At 36.6% G+C, this 10,029-nt stretch overlaps 1 protein-coding gene and 1 pseudogene across 1 annotated transcript in view; one reads left to right on the top strand and one right to left on the bottom strand.

Moving 5' to 3' along the window:
- LOC102869751 overlaps positions 1-764 on the top strand; it is a 5,164-nt pseudogene extending 4,400 nt beyond the window's left edge.
- ATP6AP1L (ATPase, H+ transporting, lysosomal accessory protein 1-like) overlaps positions 1-10,029 on the bottom strand; it is a 73,239-nt gene that overhangs the window by 52,603 nt on the left and 10,607 nt on the right. The gene's annotated exons all lie outside the window — the stretch shown is intronic.

The following is a 10,029-nucleotide window of genomic DNA, read 5'->3' as shown; positions in this document are numbered from 1 at the left end:
TATTTTCACAAAGTGGATAAATTAGTTGTTTTACTGAGTTGTGTATCATCAGTTGAATATTCTATCTCTAGGAAAATATGTGAAAATGTGGACGGTGCTTAAAAAAAGGACTTGTTTTCACTTGCACAGCTGCTATATTTTAAACTGTCATAGCAAATAACTTTCAGATTCTGCGAACCAACTATCATGCTTTCATTTTGTTTTAAGCAACCTAATTAATATTTTCCTTTAAATTTTGATCTTCACAGCAATCTTGTATAATTGAAACTTTTTCATGTTGCTAATAAAAGTGAACTGAAGTAGAAATTAATAGAAATGCCATATAGTTACTCATTGTCCAACACACAGTTTGTATCAGTACTTTGGGGACAGCAGATTGTAAATTGAGGGGTATATATTACCTCTAAATTCTTTTGAGCTTTTTTCCAATGAAATCACTTCAGAACACAATTGTTCTTCCCTCTTCTAATCACTGATCAATTGAGTCATGTGCTCCATCATAATTAGGTAGCATTTAAACTTGAAATTGATGAGTAGAATGAGACAATCGGTTAAAATCAGAAATGAGAGTGTTGTAATTCAGTGGCCTTGTTTTGCAGTAGCAATAAAATGACCAAGTGCAATGACATGATTTAATAAAAATTATCTTTTAAAAAAAATTTTAAAAAATTGTTCATTTCTAATAATGAATTTTTATTTTAAATGCAATACATATTCTTTAAAAAATTAGAAATGCAGAAAACTTACAGATTTTTAAAAAATCAACCTTATACCTAATTTTTCCTTTTTTTGAGCACCTAGTGTGTAGCAAGCAGTGTGCTAGACATCAAAAAGTGACCAAATTTATGGAAAAAGTTATTTCCAAGAACATTTTATAATAAATTGAACTATTAACTTTTTAAGATAATCTATCCAACACTTTCATTATAAAATTTAAAATATTAATTTGCTAAAAAAGGTGTTTCTGAAAGTTATGAAGATATATATTTTATGAACATGCACACGTTCCACATAAATATGTGATTTGATTTCAAATAAAAATCTCAAATAGATTTCAGTGTGGATAAACATATTATTTAGAAATCTGTTGCTTTGTTTTTGTTTTTTTTTTACTTAACACATTTCACTAATATTTTTTTTCTGATGTTAATTCCTCAAACACCATAAGAAGTGTTGTTGTTAGGAGCCATCAAGCCTACTATGTCTCGTAATAAGTCACTCTATAACCAACAGATCTGAACCCTGCCCTATTCTGCACCATCCTCAATATCTCTGTCTTGCTTAAGACTACTGAGGCAGTCACCGTGTCAATCTGTCTTGTTGAGAGTTTTCCTTGCTCACTGACCCAAGATGATGTCTCTAAGATTCAAGGATTAGTTTATGCCCAAAGTAAGTGAGATTGGACTTGCTGCAAAGAAACACTCTGGTTTTAATTCCTTCAATATAGATTTGTTCGTTCTTTTGGCAGTGCAGTGTTCACCAATATCACAATTTAAAGGCAGGCACATCGTAAGACTTCATTATAAGAATTACCTTAATTTAACATCATTCCTTATCCCAAATATTTTTATTGTCTCCAATGCTATGACATCATTAACATGATTGCATTGAACCTTACTATGGTAGATTGTTCCTTCATATCTGGATTAGTAGCTTAAGATACAGTCTGAGTAGTGAAATTGCCAAGTTAGAAAATAAATACTTCAGGGGTGGGGGATGTGGACGGCGTATGGAGGAAGTGTAAAAGTACACAGACATATTACTGTAAGGTGTCATTGAGTCCACCACAACTCATAAAGAGCCTATGAAAAAATGATGTGAACCTTGCCCTCTATGAAGGAAATGTGGAGGAATGTGGCATCAAGATTGGAGGAAGACTCATCAACAACCTACATTATGCAGCTGACACACCTTGCTTGCTGAAAGTGAGGAGGATCTGAAACGCTTACTGCAGAAGGTCAGGGACTGTAGTCTTCAATATAGATTGAAGCTCAACATAAAGAAGACAAAGATTTCTCACCACTGAACCAATTGGCAGTACCATGCTAGATGGAGAAGAGATTAAGGTTGTTAACAATTACAGCTTGTTTAGCTCCACAATCAACACTCTTAGCACCAGCAGTCAGGAAATCAAAAGAGTAATTGCTTTGGGGAAATCTGCTGTGAGGGAACTCTCCAGAGTACTGAAATGAAACACTGTCAGTCTAACGACTAAGGTGTACCTAATCTAATATATAGTCTTTGCAATTACTTGCTATACATCAGCGAGCTGGACAATGACTAAGGATGACAGAAGAAGAATCAATCCCTTCAAGTTGTGGTGTTGGAGAAGAGTATTGAACATACCATGGAATGCCAAGAAAACAAATAGGTCTGTCTTGGAGAGGGTGAAATACAGTTTCTCCTTGGAGACTAGGATTCTGAAGTTCTGTCTCACATACTTTGGCCATGTGGCCATGAGAAACTGGTCCTTGTAGAAGGACATCATGCATCAGATGGGTGGAGGGGACAGTGTAGGAGAGGAAGACTCCGGCTGAGATGGATTGACACAATAACAGAGGCTATATGGGTTGGTGTGTTGGAATCAGTGGCTCAGGACAGGGAAGGCTTCAGAACTGCTGTATATAGGGTCGCTATGAGTTGTAGGCAACTCTACCACGGCACATAACAACAATAACAACTTCCCCTATCCTGATCTTCTAACCATCTTCATAGTCTCTGATGTGCTTGAGCTCATTGATATAAACACTGAGCCAATTCATTTTATGAAGGGACTTCCTCTCTTTCATTGATCCTCCATTTTTTTCAAGTATGATGTCTTTTTCTAAGAACTGACTCATATATGAGACAAAGTTTTACCATCTTTGTTTCTAGAAGAACCCTGGTTGCACTTTCTCCAAAACATATCTGTTTTATCTATTGGAAGAACAAACTCCTTCCATGGAATATTCAGTACCTAGGAGACTTTGAGGGTTTTGTTCCAGACCATTGTTATAATAAGACTGTTCCAACATAGTTCACCACATGACTTCTTGTGTTGTATGTAAACGTACAGAACAAAGCAAGAGAACAATTCATGTTTCAAAATTGGAAACGGTGTATGCCAGGGATGTGTCCTATCTCCATACCTTTTCAATCTATATGCAGAATAGATTATCTGGGAGGTTGGGCTGTAGGAGGAGAAATGTGGCATCAGGACTGGAGGAAGACTCATCAACAATCTTTGAAATGCAGATGACACAACACAACACTGCTTCCTAAAACTGAGAAGGAAATTAAGTACTTGCTGCAGAAGATCAAGGACTGCAGCCTTCCATATGGATCGAAACTCAATACAAGAAAATAGAGATTCTCACCATTGGGCTGATTGGAAGCATCATGATACATGGTGAAGAGACTGAGATTGTAAACAGCTTAGTTTGCTTACTCTACAATCAATACTCTTGGCACCAGCAGCCAGGAATTTAAAAGATGTACTGCATTGAGAAAGTCTACTGTGAGAGACCTCTCCAGAGTACTAAGAGCAATGATGTCAGTTAGGAAACTAAAGTGCACCTGATACAGGCAATGGTTTTTGTAATCACTGGCTATGCATCAGAGAGCTAGACAATGATGACAGATGATAAAAGAAGAATTGATGCCTTTGAACTCTGGTGTTGGAGAAGAGTATTGAATATACCAAAGACGACTAAGAGAATGAACAGGTTCAACCTGGAGAGGTTTAAACCAGGCTGCTCCTTGGAGGCAAGAATTCTGAAGCTTCATCTAACATACTTTGGACACATTGCAAGGAGGGACCAGTCCTTGTAGAAAGACATCATGCTTGGGAGGGTGGAGGGACAGCACAGGATACTAAGACCCTCTATAAGGTGGATTGACTCAGTGACTGGGGTAATGGGGGTGGGTGTGTCAGAGATAGTAGTATAGTGAGATTGGCACAAGATAGACCAACGTTTATGGCTGTGTACATAGGGTCGCTATGAATCACAGGTGACTTGATGGCACAAAAGAATAACATATAAAAGTAATGTTTACACTATCTTGTAGTTTATTAAATGTCCAATATCATTATGCAAAAATTACTAAGACATGAAACAGCCCCAAAATAAACATATGCTTTCTCTGAACAATAGTATTGTTTCTCTGAAAAACCCAAAGTTCTCATAAACCTTCCAGTTATATGAAGCACAGTACCTAGAAAGGACAGTAAAGTGAAGCACAATAAAATAAGATAAAATGAGACATGCTTGTAAATACAAAGGGATCATAAACTCTGCATGTACCTATATCCATCATCCAGGTTTGTTACATTGTTGATAGATACCATTGAATCTATTCCAACTCAAAGTTTGGACAATAGAATGTAATAATAATCATTCCTGAGCCATCCTCACAGTCACTGCTGTATCTGAAACCCATTGTTGTAGCCACTGTGGCAATTCATCTCATTAAAAACCTTCCTTTTTTTGTTGACCCTCTACTAAGCATGTTGGTTTTTCTCCAAGGACTAGTCTTCCCAAATAACATCCATGACATATGTGAAATGAAATCATTTCATCCTCTCTTCCAGGAAGCATTCTGGCTGTTTACAGGTTTTGTTTATTCTTATGGAAATCCATGGAATATTTACTATCCTATCCAACACCACAATTCAAAATCCGCAATCGTGCTTTGGTCTTCTTATTCAATGTACAACTTTCACATGCATATGCTGTTGCTGTTGTTAGGTGTGATTGAGTCCACTACGACTCATATTGATCTGAATGCTGCTCTATACTCGGCTTTATCTTCTCTAATATACTTTTTGTCTTCTCTAATATACTTGAGTCCACTGTTAGAGTCTCTGTGTCCATCTATCTGGTTCGGGGGGTTCCTCTCTTTAGCTGACCCTCTACTTTTCTAAGCATAATGATTTTTTTTCTAAGGATTGGCCCCTCCTAACAACATACTCAAAAAATATGAGATAAAGTTTCACTATATTTGCCTCTAATGAGCAACCTAGTTGCACTTTCTCCAAGGCATATTTTCTCCAAAACTTCTTTTTATTGCAGCCCAGGGGATAAGCAGTAATCTTCTCCAATACCATAAATCAAAGACATCTCCAACACAACTCAAAAACATTGATTGTTCAAAAGCATCTTTTCTCCATCTATCTTGATGCTATTAACTCAGTGGAGAGGAATTTGGAGGGATTTTGGGTTTGTTTTTTTTTATGTTGAGCTCTAATCCACTTTGGAGACTATACTCTTTGATCTTCTGCAACAAGCATTTCAATTCCACTTCACTTTTAGAAAGCAAGATTGTGTTATCTGGATAACATATGTTGTTGATAAACCTTTCTCTAATCCTGATGCCAAACTCTTCTTCATAAAGTCCAGCTTCTCAAATAATCCAACCAGCATACAAATTGAACAGGTATGGAGAAAAAAAAATACCCATGCTTCTCAAATTTGCCTTCATAAAAATGAAAGAGAAGACACATACATATAAATAATTAAAAAAAGACAAAATGTTTCCTTCATTGTCATGTGAATACAATTATAATCTTAGAAGACTCAAACACACTGTCCACTGAGCTGTTTCCAAATAATAGGAATCCCCCCTTGATAAGAGAGGAAACATGTATGCCTTCCTCCAAGAATGGCTTGTATATTAGAACCTATATCCTTTAATTTACCAACCAACAGGGCTTACATTTCAACATAAAGAAAATAAAAGTTTTCATAACTATATTGATAAGAAACATTATATATAATAAATGGAGAAAAGACTAATGTTGTCAAGGATCCATGGAAATATTCAAGAAATCAAAGTCCATTTACATTGGTCAAATCTGCTGTCAAGAATCTCTCTAAAGTGTGAAAAGAGTGAGGATGTCTGCTTAAAGCCTAAGATGTGCCCAACTCAAACCAGGGTATTTTCCATTGTTTCATATGTATGTAAAAGTTGGATAATGAAAAAGAAAGGCTGAAGAAGATTCAATGACTTTGAATTGCAGTGTTAAGGAAGAGTATTATGTAACCCAAGGAGTACTGAAATAACAAAAAAATTTGATTTGGAAGAAGTGCAACCAAAGTGCTATTAAGAAGCAATGTTTGTGAGATTTTTGTCTCACATACTTTGGCTATGTTGTTAGGAAGGACTAGTCATAGGAAAAGACATCATCTTTGGAAAAGCAGAGGGTCAGTAAAGAGAGGAAGACCCCCAGTGATATGGACTGACACAGTGGCTACAACAATGAGTTTAAGCACAGTGGAGTTTATGAGGTTAGATGCCTCTAGAATTTGTTGAGAATGAGGCAAAGGGTTTTTAATTGGGTGGGGGGACTTAGGGGTGTGTTAGTTTCCCTAGAGTTCCTTTGTTTTTTATTAATATTTTTATTATTTATATATATTGTATTTCATGCATGTAAATTGTGATTTATACAGTCCTTAATTTATATTATATTTCATTCCATATAATGATCTTTTTTATACTATGTCTTATAAAATTAAGCACCACTGATCTATGCCCACTACTACCCTAATATGTCTTTTCATATTCCCACTGCGTCCTCCCTCTGCCAACCAAACTTTGTCAGGCAAGCTTTTGCTCTGTTGTGAAGAAAGTCACTATGAATTGGAGGCTAATGCTTAACAATACAAATTTATAACAATGACTACATTCACTGTAGCTGTTGGTTATTTGTTCACTGATGTGGAGTCACCCTCCAAGTCTAGTATCCCCATAAAAAACAAGCTGACACATTGTCTGACCCCACACAATCTCTATGATTGGTTTTGCACATGATCCTTGTATCCATAGATTTCTTACACTGCTCATTTTTTAGAGTCAATTGTCAGACCTTTTGCCCTGCTGTCTTAGTCTGGAAGTTCCATGAAACCTATTCAGCATCATAGAAATATATCAGTATCCAAATACAGAAGAGTGATGGCAGAGCTCGAGGTACTCTAACTAGAATCGAAATCAGGTCTCTGGCATAGAAGAATTCTACCACTGAACCACCACTGCCTTCCGCCATTACCTACAGGTCCTAAAACCAGAAAAAACGTCCCCAAACCAAAACTCCCCTACTTCACGTCACCTCCTCCCTCTTCTCTCTGCTCCTTCAATTTCTAAATGCTTCGTGCTTTATTCTTTTCTCCTAAATATCTTTGGCAAGTAAGTGCCACTTGCTCCACTTAGAATTAACTCTATCTTCCTTTCCACATTACTCCCTAGATATTTTTAATACATCTTCCTGATCACAACACACACATTAGTTCCTCAGGAATACCATTCGTAACTTCTCACACTGCTTTAGATTCCCTCATTATTATTATACTATATAGCCTCCTGTACCTTTCTTTCACAACATTATTCAATGTCGTTTTGTAATAACGTAAAGTAAAAGATAAGGAAAACTTCAGTTGCCATAGTGACTCCAAGAATGGCTTGAGCTGAGTGGTGATCAAGATAGAGCAAGTGTTCAAAATGTTTTTCATAGAGTTGTCATAAGTCAGAGTTGCCTTGATGGCACCTAACAACAACAGTATGTATCATGTGACTAATGAACATCTCCCACAATCAATTTAACATCCCACAGGGCAAGGCTACTCCCATTCAAGTAGTTATTAGGTGACTTTGACTCATAGCAACCATACGAACAACATATCTGAGCTTTGCCTTATCTTGCATCATCCTCGCCCTCATGATCTCCATCATGCCCAAGCCCATTTGGCAATAACCATGTCAACCCATCCTGTGGGGAGTCTTCCTCTCTTTCTCTTACCCTTTACCTTTCCCAGCATGATGTCTTTCTCAAAGGACTGATTCTTCCTGAGTATATGTACAAAGTAAGTGAGATGAAGTTCCACCATCCTTGCCTTTAAGGAGCACACTGACTTCATTTCTTTCAAGACATATCCATTTGTTCTTCTGATAGTCCATGAAATGGTCAGTATTCTTTGCCCACACTATAATTTAAAGGCATCAATTCTTCTTCAGCCTTCCTTATTGATTGTTCAACTTTCAGATGCAAAGGAAGCAATTGAAAAGATCTTGGCTTGAATCAAATGTGCCTTAGTCTTTAAACTGACATCCTTGCTTTTTACACCTTTGAAGAGGTCCCTCCGAAATCTAGTTCCCCAAAACAAGTCATTGATAAATCATCCTTTAATTCTGATGTCCATTCTTCTTCATGTAGTCTTAAATAATTAGCTCAGCATACAGATTGAATAAGTGCAGAAAAAGGACACACATCTTTTCTATTTTTTTCTGCTGAAGGAAGTAATATTTTTTGTTGTTGTTATTATACTAGTTTATTTAGAAAATTCATGTACATTGTTTTCCATACCTAATTCTTCCAATTTCCTCACCTTCCAATTTTCCTCACACACACAATAATAATTAAAAACAAACCAAAAAAACCAGAATGGTTGTACTATTGTACAATCCCACCAACAATGTATAAGAATTCCTATCTCACCACATCCTCTCCAACATGTATTACTTTCTGCCCTGTTAAACTTTGCCACCCCAGTGTTCTCTTGTCCTATACAAACAATTGCTTCTCCGCCTATGTAGAGGTTACTCATGAGCACAATTAAGTATTCTGAAAATCCTATTCCTCTCAATGTTAACCATAATTTGTTATCATCCACACAAGTAAACATCTTTGTTATATTTTCTGCTTTCAACCTAGATCCATCTGACATTAATAATGATATCCTGTGTGCCAGGGCCTCTTATGAATCCTGTTTGAATTTTGGGCAATTTCCTCTTGATGTACTGTTCCAATTGTTTTTTAATAATATTCTGCCAGATTTTACTTACATATCACAGTGTTCAATAATGTTGACATTCTGGTGGATCACCTTTCTTGGGAATAGGAGCAAATATGGATCTCTTCCAATCATTTGGCCAGATAGCCGTCCTTCATATTTGTTGACAGAAACTGGTGAGCACATTAAGGGTTGCATTAGAATTTGGAAATACCTCAATTGGTATTCCACCAACTCCTGGGGCCTTATTTTTTTTTTCCAACACCTTCAGTGCAGCTTGGATTTCCTCATTCATTACTACTGAGTTTTGATCATATGCTACTCCTTGAAATGATTCAATGTCAACCAATTCTCTTTTGGCTACAGTAACTCTGTGTATTCCTTCCAACATCTTCTGATGCCGGCTGCATCATTCATGATTTTGCCCACAGAATCCTTCAGTATTGCAACTGCGGCTTCCATTTGTTCTTTAGTTCTTTCAATGTGGAAAATGCTGAATATATTCTTCCCTTTTGGCTAACTCCAGTTCCTTGCATATTTCTTTTTAATACTACACTAAGTCTTCTCTATCTGCCCTTTGAAATCTTCTGTTCATCTCAGCATTCCTTCTCCTTGTTTTGTTTCATTCCAGTGTAAGTGTTAGAGTCTATTCTGACATCTATTTTGATGTTTTAATTTTTCTCCATTTTTGACATGACTTTTTGTTTCCTTCATGGATGGTGTCCTTCCACAACTCATCTGTTCTTCAGTATTAAGTTTAAGCATGACCTGAATTTGCTTCTAGGACTTTGTGTTGGAAGAGTGGTAAGCCACACTTTAAGCTTAGGAAACATGTGTAAAGCCTAAAATACATTACCTTACTGAGAAATTGGGCCAAGTCATGGTATTTTCAGTTGTTTCACATACATATTAAAGTTGGACAGTGTATAAGAAAAATCAACAGTGAACTAATGTCTTTAGGCATGTTGATGAAGAGCATTGAATATACCATGGCTTCCAAAAGAACAAACAAATCTGTCTTAGAGGAAGCAGAACCAGAATGCTTTTTAGAGGCAAGGATGGCGAAACTTCATTTCATGTTTTGTGGACATGTTGTCAGGAGACACCAATACTTGGGAAAAACTATTACACCTAGAAAAGTAGAAGAAGAATGAATAGAGGAAGATTGTGAATAAGATCGAGTGAAAGAGTGACTGCTGGTCTTTGCTTGTTGTTGTTGTTGTTGTTATGTGTCGCCGAGTCACCTGCGACTCATAGCGACCCTATG

The sequence above is a fragment of the Elephantulus edwardii genome, unplaced genomic scaffold (assembly GCF_000299155.1).
Source record: "Elephantulus edwardii isolate Elephantulus edwardi_28Jun2011 unplaced genomic scaffold, EleEdw1.0 scaffold00082, whole genome shotgun sequence".
NCBI lineage: Eukaryota > Metazoa > Chordata > Mammalia > Macroscelidea > Macroscelididae > Elephantulus > Elephantulus edwardii.
This window is presented reverse-complemented; position numbering and strand designations above follow the sequence as displayed.